Source organism: Pezoporus flaviventris, unplaced genomic scaffold, assembly GCF_033815535.1.
Source record: "Pezoporus flaviventris isolate CSIRO_AGI_PZ_B2104156 unplaced genomic scaffold, CSIRO_AGI_Pfla_v1 ptg000047l, whole genome shotgun sequence".
Classification (NCBI taxonomy): domain Eukaryota; kingdom Metazoa; phylum Chordata; class Aves; order Psittaciformes; family Psittacidae; genus Pezoporus; species Pezoporus flaviventris.
Genome location: NW_026892595.1, coordinates 7,093,135 through 7,105,940, shown reverse-complemented (window position 1 = coordinate 7,105,940; position 12,806 = coordinate 7,093,135).

Sequence of the window (12,806 nt, the reverse complement as noted above, 5' to 3'; positions counted from 1 at the left end):
ACCTAAAGCCTAAGTGCTCAAAACAGTGCCACTCCTTGCATCAGGCAGTCAGCAGCCCTCTGCAATGTAAAGGCCTTGTTCAAGTCTGCTTTCTTTATGATAGGCATGTGGTCCCCATATAAAAGGACAATCCAAGGAGACTTGCATGACCTGGCACCTAGGAGGTGTATTGCTTAGGGGAATGGATCCTGCCATTTGGGGAGTTCACCGCCTAGACTTTTCCCTGAAGTAGTCACTGAGGAAGGGCTGAGTGAAAAGCCTTTTCTGTCCAGATCTGGCCAAAGGAAGACAGGATGGCTCCATCACCATGCTGCTGGTAGACACACCAGTTGAAGAAGTGGGGTTTAAATGATAATTCCCCCTGTCCGGAGTGGCTGCTATTGTTCCCCTGGGCTCTGGTCTATCCCAGATCACCTGCCAAGGTGCCCCAATCCCACAGGCAGAGCACCATGGTTATCTAGAGGAGGGATGAGGAACAAGAAGAGGTGCTGTGCTATGCTGTCTGTGATCAAGGATGACCACTGTCCCTGCAGCTGTGGTCATCACATGATCAGCAAGTGGAGAGCATCCGCAGCGTGGGGGCCTCTGGTACTTTCTGGGCCAGGCAAGGAGCTAAACGACAGGCTCATCCATGCTGCATGAGTGCTTTGATGGCAAAGCTGGAGGAAAAGGGAGGGCGGTACCAGCAGTACTGACACTGCCATGAGTGCTTATTTAGTGGGAAAGGGGACTTTCATGCACTGATTTCACACACTGACTTTCACACTCTGTTTTCTGTAGGATGTGAACTGAGTACAGAGCAAGCCTCCTAGGAGTAGCAGCGGTAGAGGGGGAATGCCAGGTTTGACACCTTACTCTAGGTGTCCCTGCTTGAGCAGGGGATTAGACCAGATGACCTCCAGAGGCCCTTTCCAGCCCTAGCTTTTGGTAATTCAGTGATTCTGAGACTGTTTCCAGCAGGGCAAAGCTCCAGAAACCCTAAAGCCACAACAGATGCCAGTGCCTCTGAGGGGTGCCTGTTTGGACCACCAGGCTCCTGTAATGCTTCTGTGGCTCTTCACCAACCTGCTGGAGTTACAGCTGTAGCAGGAATGTTTCCTGATGGCCATCAATGTGACTGGCGTTTCCAGAGCAGCTCAAGTTAAACATGCCAGCCCGGGGTTACGCGCAGGGCGGACGCTCAGGAATGTCCCTCTGGGTCTGTGTGTTTCAGTGTAGCCTGCAATTTTTTCATTACTTTCTAATTTTTGTAACTTGAAGAAAGCAAACATGGAAAATCTTGCTTCAGCGCCCAGTCTGTTGTAAAAGATCAGGAATGTCAAGGCTGTGTAGCTGTAGCTGTTTAGAGGCCTAGAGGAATCTATGCTGAGTTAGAGGTTTATCCTCTTTCCTCTTAAAGTTTTCCTTCTGCTCTGTTGGAATTAAATAGAAACAAATTAGGAAAGGAAGCTTGCAAGGAGTACAGCAGGGTATTTTTTTCTTTTGTAGTCTTTCTGTAAGTAACCTTGTGTTAACTGTGTAACATTTCTTCATGCTGCTTACAGGCATTTCTTTACCTGGGCTGACTGGGGCCTCGCAGTTGAAGGCTGTGGCTCTACCTCAGCCAGCCACCTTTCACCATCCCTGCTCAACCTGCATATACCTGACATTTCAGATGACGGCTTTGGCAGACTGCTGTGCTTTTTAACCCTTTTTTGCAGGCCAATTTCTGCAGCAGCCGTGGTCTCTGTAAGCTGTGAAAGCAGCACAGTGCCCTTCCTTCAGTCAGGGTAAACACAGCCCTCACACAATCAATGCGTGAGTTGCAGGGTGCAGGGGTCGACGGGTTTTGTTTAGTGAGCTGTCTCATCTGTAGAAACATTTCCTGAGCCACTCTCCCATCCTGCCTCGGAGATACATTCACTTCCTGGTGGGGGTATTTTTGGTTTGTTTTCTATTTTTTTGCCTTGTTATTTTTACCTCTCGCTTCACTTTTACGAAGCGTTTTCCTGAGCCTGGTTTCCAGGCTGCTCGTGTGGAGAAACTCATTTCTGCGAGGCTCTCGCCCTTCTTGGCATTCCCCACCCCCGGCTTTAGCCTGCTGGGCTTATCTCCTCTTGACTCCATATCCCGGTAATTTAATATTACAGACAATCTGACAGAGTCCAGCCAAGATGAGGCTATGCCAATTACACAGGCTTTCTCTATAAAGACATCATCTTGCTCTTTAAAGCAAGTCTGTTCTTTGAACAACTGTGTAAATCTCAGCAATGCTGTGTAGATCTACAAATAATTAAACAATTATTTTGATGAACATAAAAGACATTTTTTGTGACATGAACATGTTTCTCACAGAAGCCTTAATTTTTGCATATTTTAACACTAAATACATTCAATACTAACTTCTCCAATGGTTCAATTGCAGCGGGAATTGTTTGTCCACACAGCTTTGTTAAACCAAACACTGAAATAAAGGGAACTCCAAAATTCAGGTTGCTAAAATAGCTCTAATTTTGCCCTTTGGCCCCCAGTGCTTGTGTCCCACGAGGGGAGATGTGGAAAGCTCAACTAGTGTTTCAGCTGGAGCATGTTCAATGCAAAGATATTTTAGCTGGCAAACTCCAGCTGGCATTTATTGCCTGTGTGCACTCTGAGAGTTTTCAGAGGCTGAAAAATTGGCCAAATTTGGTCAGGCTGCATGGAGATGACAAAGGCCCATCACTAAAGTGAGGGTGATCTCAGCAGGTTGCTAAATGTCTGCCTCAAACAATTGATTAATGTTCCCTAACAAAGCATCTGTCACCCCCAGGTCTTCCCCTAAGCTCCTTCTGAGGATTCTCAAAACAGATTTTGTGATGGCTGCTCTCGAAGATTCCAAACCAAAACAGAAATCCCACATTTCAAACCTTGCCAAACTTTCCCCCTTTTCATGGTTTTATAATCCACTGGAAAAGGGTCTTGTATCAAAGAATTTTGGACAGCCTGAACTGTTTATAGTTTTAAATATTGAGATACTTTGGGAAAGAGGTGGGGGAAGGTTAGTGATTGTTGCTGAATCTTGGGAATCATAAAGTGAAAAGTGAGGAAAGAGAAATGGAAGGAGATGGAGAAAACCAAGCATTATTAAAAATTACTAAAGGTGAAGGCAAACTGTCGCTTTTTCCATGTATGAAAAAGCCCAGACCTATGCCAGTGGTTGAGCTTGAATGAAACACCCCTAAGCACTTCACCGGTGTCCCACTCCATAGCCCTGCATCACACCCAGCTAGTGCCAGGTGCTGTGATGTTAGAGCAGTATTTACCCACTCTGATGCAAAGCTTATTTTAAGCCCTGTACGTGAGCAGAAGCTGCTTTCAACCTCCTTCTAACCAGATAGCTGCTCCTTAGCCCAAGCTGAGTACTTCCTCCGGTAAGGGTGAGCTGGGATGCAGGGGGGATGCTCTGTGTGTGAGACATGAACATGCTTCACAAACATAGTTTGTGTCTCTGGCATACTCCTTTTCTCCTTGCTCCTTTGGCTTACCATGTTGGACAGCACACGTCTTTGTATCTCTTCTTCCCTTCCCTGCAAGCTGCTATTATTTTGGTGTCTCATCAAATAACACTGTTAAGACTGGGCAGAAGGTGATGGTGAGTTGCTAACTGGAACGGAGGGAGCAATGTGAACAAAGTATTTTCTGCCTGAAACTGTCCAAGCAGCACTAACCAAACCAGGGTTCATCCCTGTCCCATACAGAAACTGCCTCTGCTTGGCTCTGCACAATGGGAGGGTGTCATCAAAGACCTCTGTTAGGGACAAAGATAAGGGCCAGAATCTTGTGGCAGCTGTGTGGAGAGGCAGCATGAGCCTCAAGGGATCCTTTTCGAACTCGATGCAGCAACTAAATGAAATGCCTCCCTACAAAAGCCACTTTATATTTCCTATTTGTGCTGACTCTTAGAGCTGATGCAGTACCTTATTTCAAGCAGGTCTGCTCTGTTAGGCTGCCTTTCAAATAGATCTTCCCTGCAAAGATAAAAGATGCTAAGAAGTAAGCTTTACAGCTGCCTTTCAGACTCTGCTCTCTCCCATATTAATCCAATAACATGTAAGATGCTAGATGGAAGTTCTCAGGAGATGTCATACAAAGTGTTCACTTTAAAAGAAACATAAACCAGTTCAGTTTTCAAAATGAAACTGTTGTAACTCACAGCACCTCTGGCCCCAGGAGCTCTGGCAAGTCTAACTTGAGCAGAGATTAAAGACTAAACAGCGTTTAAATACAAAGAGACACGAGGTGCAAAATGTGGATCCAGATTGTGTGGCCACACAGACCCAGGACCCAGGCTTGGGAGGGACGGAAAAATCAGAACTGGGTAGCTGCAGTGACTTGAATGGGCCTGAAGCTGTTATTCTTCCTTCCTGACTTTTGGGGCCTTTTAAGTATGCAGGAGTTTAAATATAATGCTTTGGCATCATCACACTATTTTATTATTAACCAGTTGGAACCGGTGGTGGTTGTTTATGACCATAATGAATCTGTTCTTCAGGAAGGGAGGACTGCATGTGATGCTTAATTAAAATTTGAAAGCATTTTCTGCCCCTGAGGCCCCCAAGCTGCTGGTGTGATGTAGAAAGGACGGTGTGGCCTTGCTGCCGACTGCGGATGGTGGAGATGAGGTGTGGAGGGTAACACCCATCTGGAAGCAGCAGCGAGCTCAAAAGCATCCCCGTGGGACTGTGAATGTGTTAACATCAGAGCTGAGGCTGCTTACAAGGAGGGGCAGACCCCAGGTAGCCAGTCCAGCACAAACCTTTCAGCACCAGCCAAGGGCAACTTGTAAAAAGCTTGGTGTTGCCGTGCACTGCATTTATGCACTTGCACGTCATCTTCTGCCAAAAGGAGAAAGGGACAAATTTTAAGATGTTCTCTATTTTCTGTATTTGCTCTAGGAATGGACAAATATTTCAGATTAACTCTGCTCTTCTGCCAATTTTTGTCATGAGAGCAGGGTCTCCGAATTGTAGAGCCTGTGAATTACAGTGGTAAACGCTGTATTGCTTTGACCTTTCGAAATGTCTCTGGCATGATTGGCTGCCTGTCCTCCCCTTCCCCCAGAGGTCAGGCAGGTTGTAAATATAGGCGAAATGGAATAGCCAGATAATGAAATTGAACCTATTTCACTGCAGTGCGGTGCAATCACAGCGCAGTGAAATTCCATCAGCGTCGAAGGCTGCATTTCGAGTGCCATGGAAATCACTTTGTAACTGTCCACGCGACTCAAGGAGCAATGTTTACCGTCTAGGGGCTTTGCATTTTTAAGCCTCCTTTAACAAAGATGAAAAGAAATCTCAAATCCACATAAAAAAAAAAAAGGAAGGAATAGGCTGCCATTTAAATAAAGCACATTACCTGGAAAAAAATTGCCTTTGACATATAGAATGATTGATAAGTTTTATTTGCCTTTTTTTTGTTTGGTTGTTTTTTTTCCTTTAAAGACACTAAAATGATTCCTCTGCTCCGGCACAGATAACAGAATTGCTTGCTGCATCACCTGAGCTTAACTTTTTCAAAGAATAAATACTTTAGTCATTATTTTAGCAACAGCATTGAAGTACACTACTGAAGCAATGGTATAAAATGCACTATAACTCTAGCTATGTGTGGGGATAATGGTTAGGAGAAATGTTCTCTGGCCAAGCAAGATGAAAATCCGTATAGAGGATTTTCAGATGCGGGAGTCAAATGCAGCACTGTGTTTCTGTTGCTTGCAAGCCCAACGATGCTAGCAGTGGGGTAGCAGGGCATAATTAATGTTTACTTATAATCAGCATCTTTCTGTGCCAGCAATCATGGCAGACTGAAACTAAGCAGGGGAACCAGAAACCCTGCTGCTTTCAGCTGTCTGGAACAATAATTACACAGTGCCACGGCACCTCTGGGAGTCTGGCACCATTTATCCTCCCCGACTCTCGGCGTTGGTTACCTGCCACAGAGCAATCCCCAAAGCAACCAATCCTCAACATCATTTTCATACAAAAGGTGGAGAGAATGATAATGGCTATGCTATTGCTCTGGCTTCAGAAAGCCGGGCTGATGGCTTAATTGAGGTTAAAATAAGCTCCAATCAGAAAGTAAAAATTTAACAGGGCTACTTAATCTTATATAAATACAAGAGAGATACAAGTGCATGAGAAGAGAATAATAACTGATTCTGGTAGGGTTTCTATGGAGAATAATCATTAGCCAGGCAGTGAACAGATTGGACTCGGAGCAGGCTATTTAGCATTCATGCCCTGGTGGTAGAGGCTTTGAGCTGGAGGCTAATTTGAATTTTAGGGTTGGGTTTAAAAAGGGAAAAAAATAAAAGCCCCCTGTCTGGAGCAAAGCAGCACCATACTTGCTTTTGCCCTAGACTGTGCTAACAAAAATTGACTGACTTTTACTCCGTGACTAAGTGCAGAGTGTCTAATAAAAGGGAGAAGTAATTGCAGGACAGAAAGGCATTTGGTTGACTCAGGAGAAGGGATTTGCCCTGCCCAGGGCAGTGTCCCCAGTCCTGTTTGTACCCCCAACCCCACTGTACTCTTTGTAAAGGGGAGAAGCAGCCCAACCACCTGTCTTTCTTCAGCACCACTGGGAATGCCACCAAAAAAATAAGTTAAAAGAGAACTCTTGTTTTTTGCTCTGCAGTTTCGTTCTCAGAGCTAATTCCCTTTCAGAGCTTGAACTAAAATACTCTTTGGCAATCACTGGAAAGGTTTGGCGAAACTTGGACGTTTTTATTTTTCAGGCTTGTAGGTTGTTGCTCATCTGTTTTGGTACGTTAAATTAGATGTTAGGTTTCGGAAGTAAATACTTGAAAAGACTTCTTGTTTGCAAGAAAGATTTCATTTCAAATCCAAACTAAAATTTCAACCCTTTTCTGCTCTGTTTGCTTACCAGCTGTTTGCAAGAGTGGTTTCTGTTGCAATTACTTACTTTTAAACAGACCATGTGAAAGAATGCAGTAACTAGCTGGAGATGTGCAGATCCTGCCAAAGTACAGTTTCTAGGCTCTGTTTTTCTTAGTGTGTATCACAGAGATGAAGTGATATCTTTCCTCCACCAGCAGCTTAGCTGACACAGTCACATATTAGCTGCAGTGGGGTTGTGGCTTCTAGATCTGTAGCTGGAGACAGATAAAGCTGGAGGCATGTATGATTTTGCTGACTGCATTTCAGAGTTTATTTATTTTAATGTAATTTGAGATCCCCTCTCTACTGCTACTTTTTGCTTACAGCTTAGTATTTGTTAAAGTGTATCTTCTTGTTGTCCAATTTCAAAATCATGTACAATCTACCATGAAAAACTGATTATGAGCTTCTGCAATAACTTGCTTCATAGCTTTGCTTACACCTTCCCAGTTTCCCAGTCTGAGCTGGAAGTCCCTTACCATGCGTCCATCAAGAGATAAAAATAAACTCTAAGGTGCAGCTCGGCGTGGCTGGATGCTCCATTACCGTTGCGAAGTGCAAGGGTCCTCAGGAAAGCAATGAAAAATTACACCTCTCCAGGCAATGAAAAATGTCAGGAGCCTCGCCGCCTCTGAGGCCTTAATGGAGAACAATTATGCTGTGCACAGATTGCTGCTGGTGCAGACCTCGCAGCACTCTCAGAGATAAGACTATGAGACCCCTTTAAAGGGGAGACCAGAAAACTTGCACTGCACTTTTGGGGAGAAAGCAGATGAGAACAAAGAAACCATACATCCAGATGAGCTGGCTTCGCTGAGGTCAGGGGTCCTGTGCCTTCTGGGGCTACTTGCAGCCAGGAGAATAAAGGATAAATATGGCCCAACTGATAATTGGATAGGTATTTTTAACAGACTGATCTGTGGCCTTAATTCTGCTGGTAGCCAAGTCCTTCAAGACAGTCAGACAGATGGAAGTGTGAGGTCTCAAGCAAGGAAAGGACTTGGCCAGAATTTCCCTGGAAATTCCACCTCTCCCTGGGCTGGCAAGCATCTCCGGTCTTCTCCAAAGCACTCTTCAGTCAGGGGATCCAGCCCACCCTTGGCCTGGGCTGTTTCCTCCTGCTTATGCCCAGTGTGGCAGGGGCTATGATGGGATGAGCCATGGCCACCCCAGGAGTCTTGTTGCAGGTTGTCATGGATGGCTTGGCAAGGAGGTGTGTCCTTCTGCCCATGTGGAGCTGCATCTAGTGTACAGCTCAAGGAGAGGGAGAAGAAGGGGGATTTTTGCTTTCACGGTAGCATTCATGAGTGTGCTGTTCAGAGGAAAGGTAATGAGGATGATGACCAGTACTAAGGACTACTGATGTGATCAGGTTAAGGCAATTCTGAAGCAATTTGTACTTAATGGGCAACAGGGGCCAGAATCTGTTGGATATTTCACCTTCCTAGGAAGGAGACTGCCAGACCCCAGTTCATTATCCTGGGAGAAGGTGACAGCGCTGTTCTGCCACATTAAACAGGAGCAGGCTTAAAGTTGCAAAAAAGAGGACCAGAGTCCTCCTAATAATGCGTTCCCTTTCTTTTCTGCACTTTAACTGTAAAGGGAGACTCTGTGCAACAGTGTGAGATGCTGTTGGCCAACTTAGTGGGGAGTAGGGTTGCAAGGGAGGACGTAAACTTTGCCAGGGCTTGTTTGCAGGCAGGTGGGAGAGGGCCCAGATGGCCCTATCAGAGGAGCAGTAGCTCAGTCACTGTGACTCCACCATCTGCTCTGCCCTGGATTGTAATATCCAGCTCTTCCAACTTCACCCAGAGTTTTGTGGCTTGACTGGAGAAACACTGTGTGAATAAGGAGGGAATTGCTTTGCAGACCTTGAGCTATCTGTCAGGAAGGGGACTCAGGCATATCTTCCACTCAGCAAAGCATTGAGGTAAATCCTTACTAGTCTCCAAACTATCACGTATTTTCTTCTCAGGGTTTAAATCACAGCTTTTCAGTAGTGTACAGCCTTTTCATGGGTGTCTGGAAACAAAAGGAAATTCAGGCTTTGCCATGTTCTTCTCAGTGATGCAGCTGAACACCAGGTCAGGTGAAATAGTAATAGAGAGGTATGTGCTTTTAATTTATCAGACAAATCTGCTAGACTAACCCAAATCTGCTAGTATCTTCTTTTTTTCTTTCACTTTGGTTTTTAATGTGCAGAGCCTTGATTTTTTGTACATAATTATAGGATGCTCAGAACCTCTCCAAGTTAAATAATTCGTTGTCACAACAAGCTTTGTCTCGAAAATTATAATCAAGCTAAATGTGTTCGGTACTTCTGTCTCGAAAAACCTCTTCCAGCTGCCGCAACATAACTAACTGTCCTTCAAGTGTTGGCTTTCCTGCTGTGAGTAGAAATGTAATTCCAGCTTTTCTTAGTCTCCCTGGTGCACAGCTGGCAGGGCAGCTCTTGCACAGACAACCTGACTCATGGAAGCCATAGGTTAGGGCAGGACAGCATGGCAGCAACCGTGGGTACCACAAAGGCACAGAGGGATGCGGTAATGGCAGCAAGCCAGGGAGGGAAACACCAGGGTCTGCCCCAGTCGGTGGCACTGATCCTATCTGGGATGTTTGTGAGGCTTTGCAGGCTCTAGGGAGACAGCAGCAGGTTGTGCTGGGGCTGCTGTTTGTGGTGACAACTTCTGAAAGCAATTCTTCTTCCTCCCTCTCCAAAGTCTGTATCCTGGGAGTCAGTGCGGTCCCTTTGCAGTGCCCTGGGGACAGCCAGGGAGGCAGCTTCTAGTCTTGCTTTAGGCTACATGGCCCTTGCACACAGCCCAGACCTGGAGCAGTGCTTTCTACCGGTGCTGTAGTCCCTGGTGCTTCAGCAAAGCTTTTGTTCACACAGACAGCAAGAATTGCAGTTACCTGGGTATTGATATCGCCCAAACCTGTCATTCTGGAAAGCAGTAAGAGTAAACACCTCAGCTGCATAATCCTAATGTTGCTCCCCATGATGGTTTTCACTTTCCCCCCTGTTACTTAACTAAGGCCAGTTTTCTTTGCCAGCACTTCTGGGCAGACGTGTAAATTTTGGAGCACTTTGAATTATCAGCTCTTAATCAGAGCTTTTGCTTCTCCCAGGGATGCGTCCCTGCAGATGTCAGGCAGATTGATTTGCCCACCTCTCTCCCTCAAAACCCCACCAGGGCAGGCATGGACTTCCAGCCTGGGGCGTGCTAGCTGCAGCACTTGCCCTTAAGCCACTCTGCTTTGTCTAAAACAGGGCATAGGGGCCTACTTGCTGGCTAATTGCTTCAGGAAGCAAAATGTGCCTCCGATACTGCATAGCTTCAGGGGCTGTAGAGTCTCTAGTTTCATAAGTAGCTGGAAATCAGGGATTCAGGGATGGATCCAGGGATACCCAGACCAGAGCTTCTGAGTCAGCCAGCAGTGGGAGTTCCCAGGACACAGCAGTGGGCTTGGATAAGCACATAAAGCAAAGGCTGGGGCTGACCTGGAGGGTAGGTATCAAAGAGTGAAGAAGTGAAGAGCATTCTGCAACTTATTTTTATTTAATAGGTGGATGCTGAAGGCTTCTCCTTGAGGGGACGTGAACTCACAGTTCCCTGTGCCATGCAGGAAGCAGCTGGCTGCTTGACATCCAAGGAAAGATTAGGAGGATTGAGTTTGCTTAGTCTAGAGAAGGGAGAAGTGAGACACAGTAACCTTTTATAGTTTAGTGGACTGCTATTGCATACATACTGATGCAAGGAAAAGTAACTTGCAGAATGGGATAAAAGCAATAGATAAGGACAGAGTAAGGAAAAAGATGAAAGTAAACTGCAGCAAGAGCTATTTAGATGTGCAAAAAGAAAAACTTTCTGAGTGGGATGAAGATTACATGCTAGATAAAACTGTCTGGGAGACTCTACCCTCTCCGGCAGTAGAGGTCTTTAAGAGCAGCCCAAACTGCTGCTGGGCCTGGGAGAAATACAGCTCTTTGTCTCCCAGCCCTGACTTCTCTCTCTGCAGTCATCTTTGGTGCCCATGCCTGTGGCCTGGGACTGCTTCATGCTGGCTGTGTCCAGGCAGGGATAGGCAGGAGTGCTGGGTGCTCTGCAGGCTGCCTTCTAGCACATTCTGCCTATGTATTCCCAGAGAGACATCCGTTGCTGGGCTGGGGGAGAAACTGCAGTGCTGGTGCCACATCCCATGGCAGGACTGCGCTGGTTGGGGCTGCCAGGGTTCATAGCTTTGAGGATTTCTTTGTATCTGGTGTGAAGCACTTCAAGACTGAAGCCTTGGTGGCTGCAAGCCACCTTGGTGGCTGTCGTAAAGAAAGAGTAACTTTAACAGGGTTTTACTGAATTCATGGTCACTAGTTGGAACTGTGGCAGTACCTGGTACCACCACAGCCATCCCAGTCCCAAGGAATGCTCCAGCACAGTGAGGCTGCCAGTGCTGCAGTGGGTGATGAGACAGGCTTGTTCCATTGAGCAGCATCACATTAGGACAGAAATGGGAATGAAGCTTTGGCCAGGAAAAGCGCTTTCATTTGATACAGGTTGTGAATGGCCAAGTAGGAACAAGGAAACCAATGGCTAAATGGAAGGCTACGCGCCAACTTCATTCATAGATTCTTTAAAACTGGAGAGGACCATTATAATTGTGCTGTGTGGCCTGCAACATGCCACAAGCCTTAGCTCATAATTTAGAAGCGATGCCTGTGCTGTGCAAGCCAGAGGTGGGGACTTGTGCCTTTCCTTCCTTCCTGCTGCCTTTCTAATTTACTAAGACTTGATGATGGCAAAACGGAGTATGCCTTGACAGCAACAGCAGCACTCAACCTTTCATTGTGCAGCATCCTGCCCTCACGTGCTCAGGCTTTCCTTTTATCTCAGGGATGCAAAGAGCCCAGAACACATTAGGACAACCACCTCGGGAGTTAGTTATGATATTTAAGAGCTAATGATGCCGCCCACTGTTCAATGTTTATAATAAACTGTCTTCTCCCCCTCTTAACTAAACTGTGTATATACAGGGGAAGAAGCTGTACCCACGGACACCCTGAGCACTTGGCTTGCTGGACACAGCTTCTGTAATCCACACACAGGAAAGGTTGAGAGAAAGTTACTTATTTTCATGCATTTAAATAGGGCAGGCTGGGAAGCTCAAGCCAAAGAAAGGGACAAGTATGACCCTAGCCTATAGCCGCAGTGTTTTAATGCAAACCTGAAGATTGTGCCATCTCCTCGGCAGGTGGCTCACAGCTCAGCCTACACAAGCGATACGGATGGTGGAGGTTGCATGGAATTACGTTGCTTTCCCTTGCTCTCATGCCAAATATAATACCTCATTGCTAGGCTTATATACATTGCTGCAACACACAAGAATGGGCACTCTGGGAAGCGGGGGAGCAGCACTCAGCCAGCTTTAACTGTTACCTTGAAAGGACCATTCTTTTATTCTTCTAGTGAGTTTTTTTTCCTTTTTTAATTTCTTTTCCCCTATTTACATCACCATTTAGCATTAACGCTGCTGACTGTGCCTTAATGAAGTGTCTATGGCAGAACGGCTGCTACCTCAGCCTCCGTAGGCGAAGTGGCACTCTGGGCAGAGCACAGCGCATTCCAGTCCCCAGGCTTCAGGCCGTTGTACAAATAAGGAAGCAAATGATCCAAGTCGGATTGACTTTCAGTGCAGCAGGAATAGCAGGTGGGTGGATGCAGAGAAAGGGAGACATTAATAGGAAAAGTTTTCTTCTTAACACTTCAAAGAGAAAACTTAGAGCAAGATTAGTATATTGATCAGAGCAGTACCTCAGCTATGAACCAGCCATTATGTAGCAGGGAATATGGTGGCATCCTTCATTGTACATTATGCTTTAAGGGCATGCAGAGG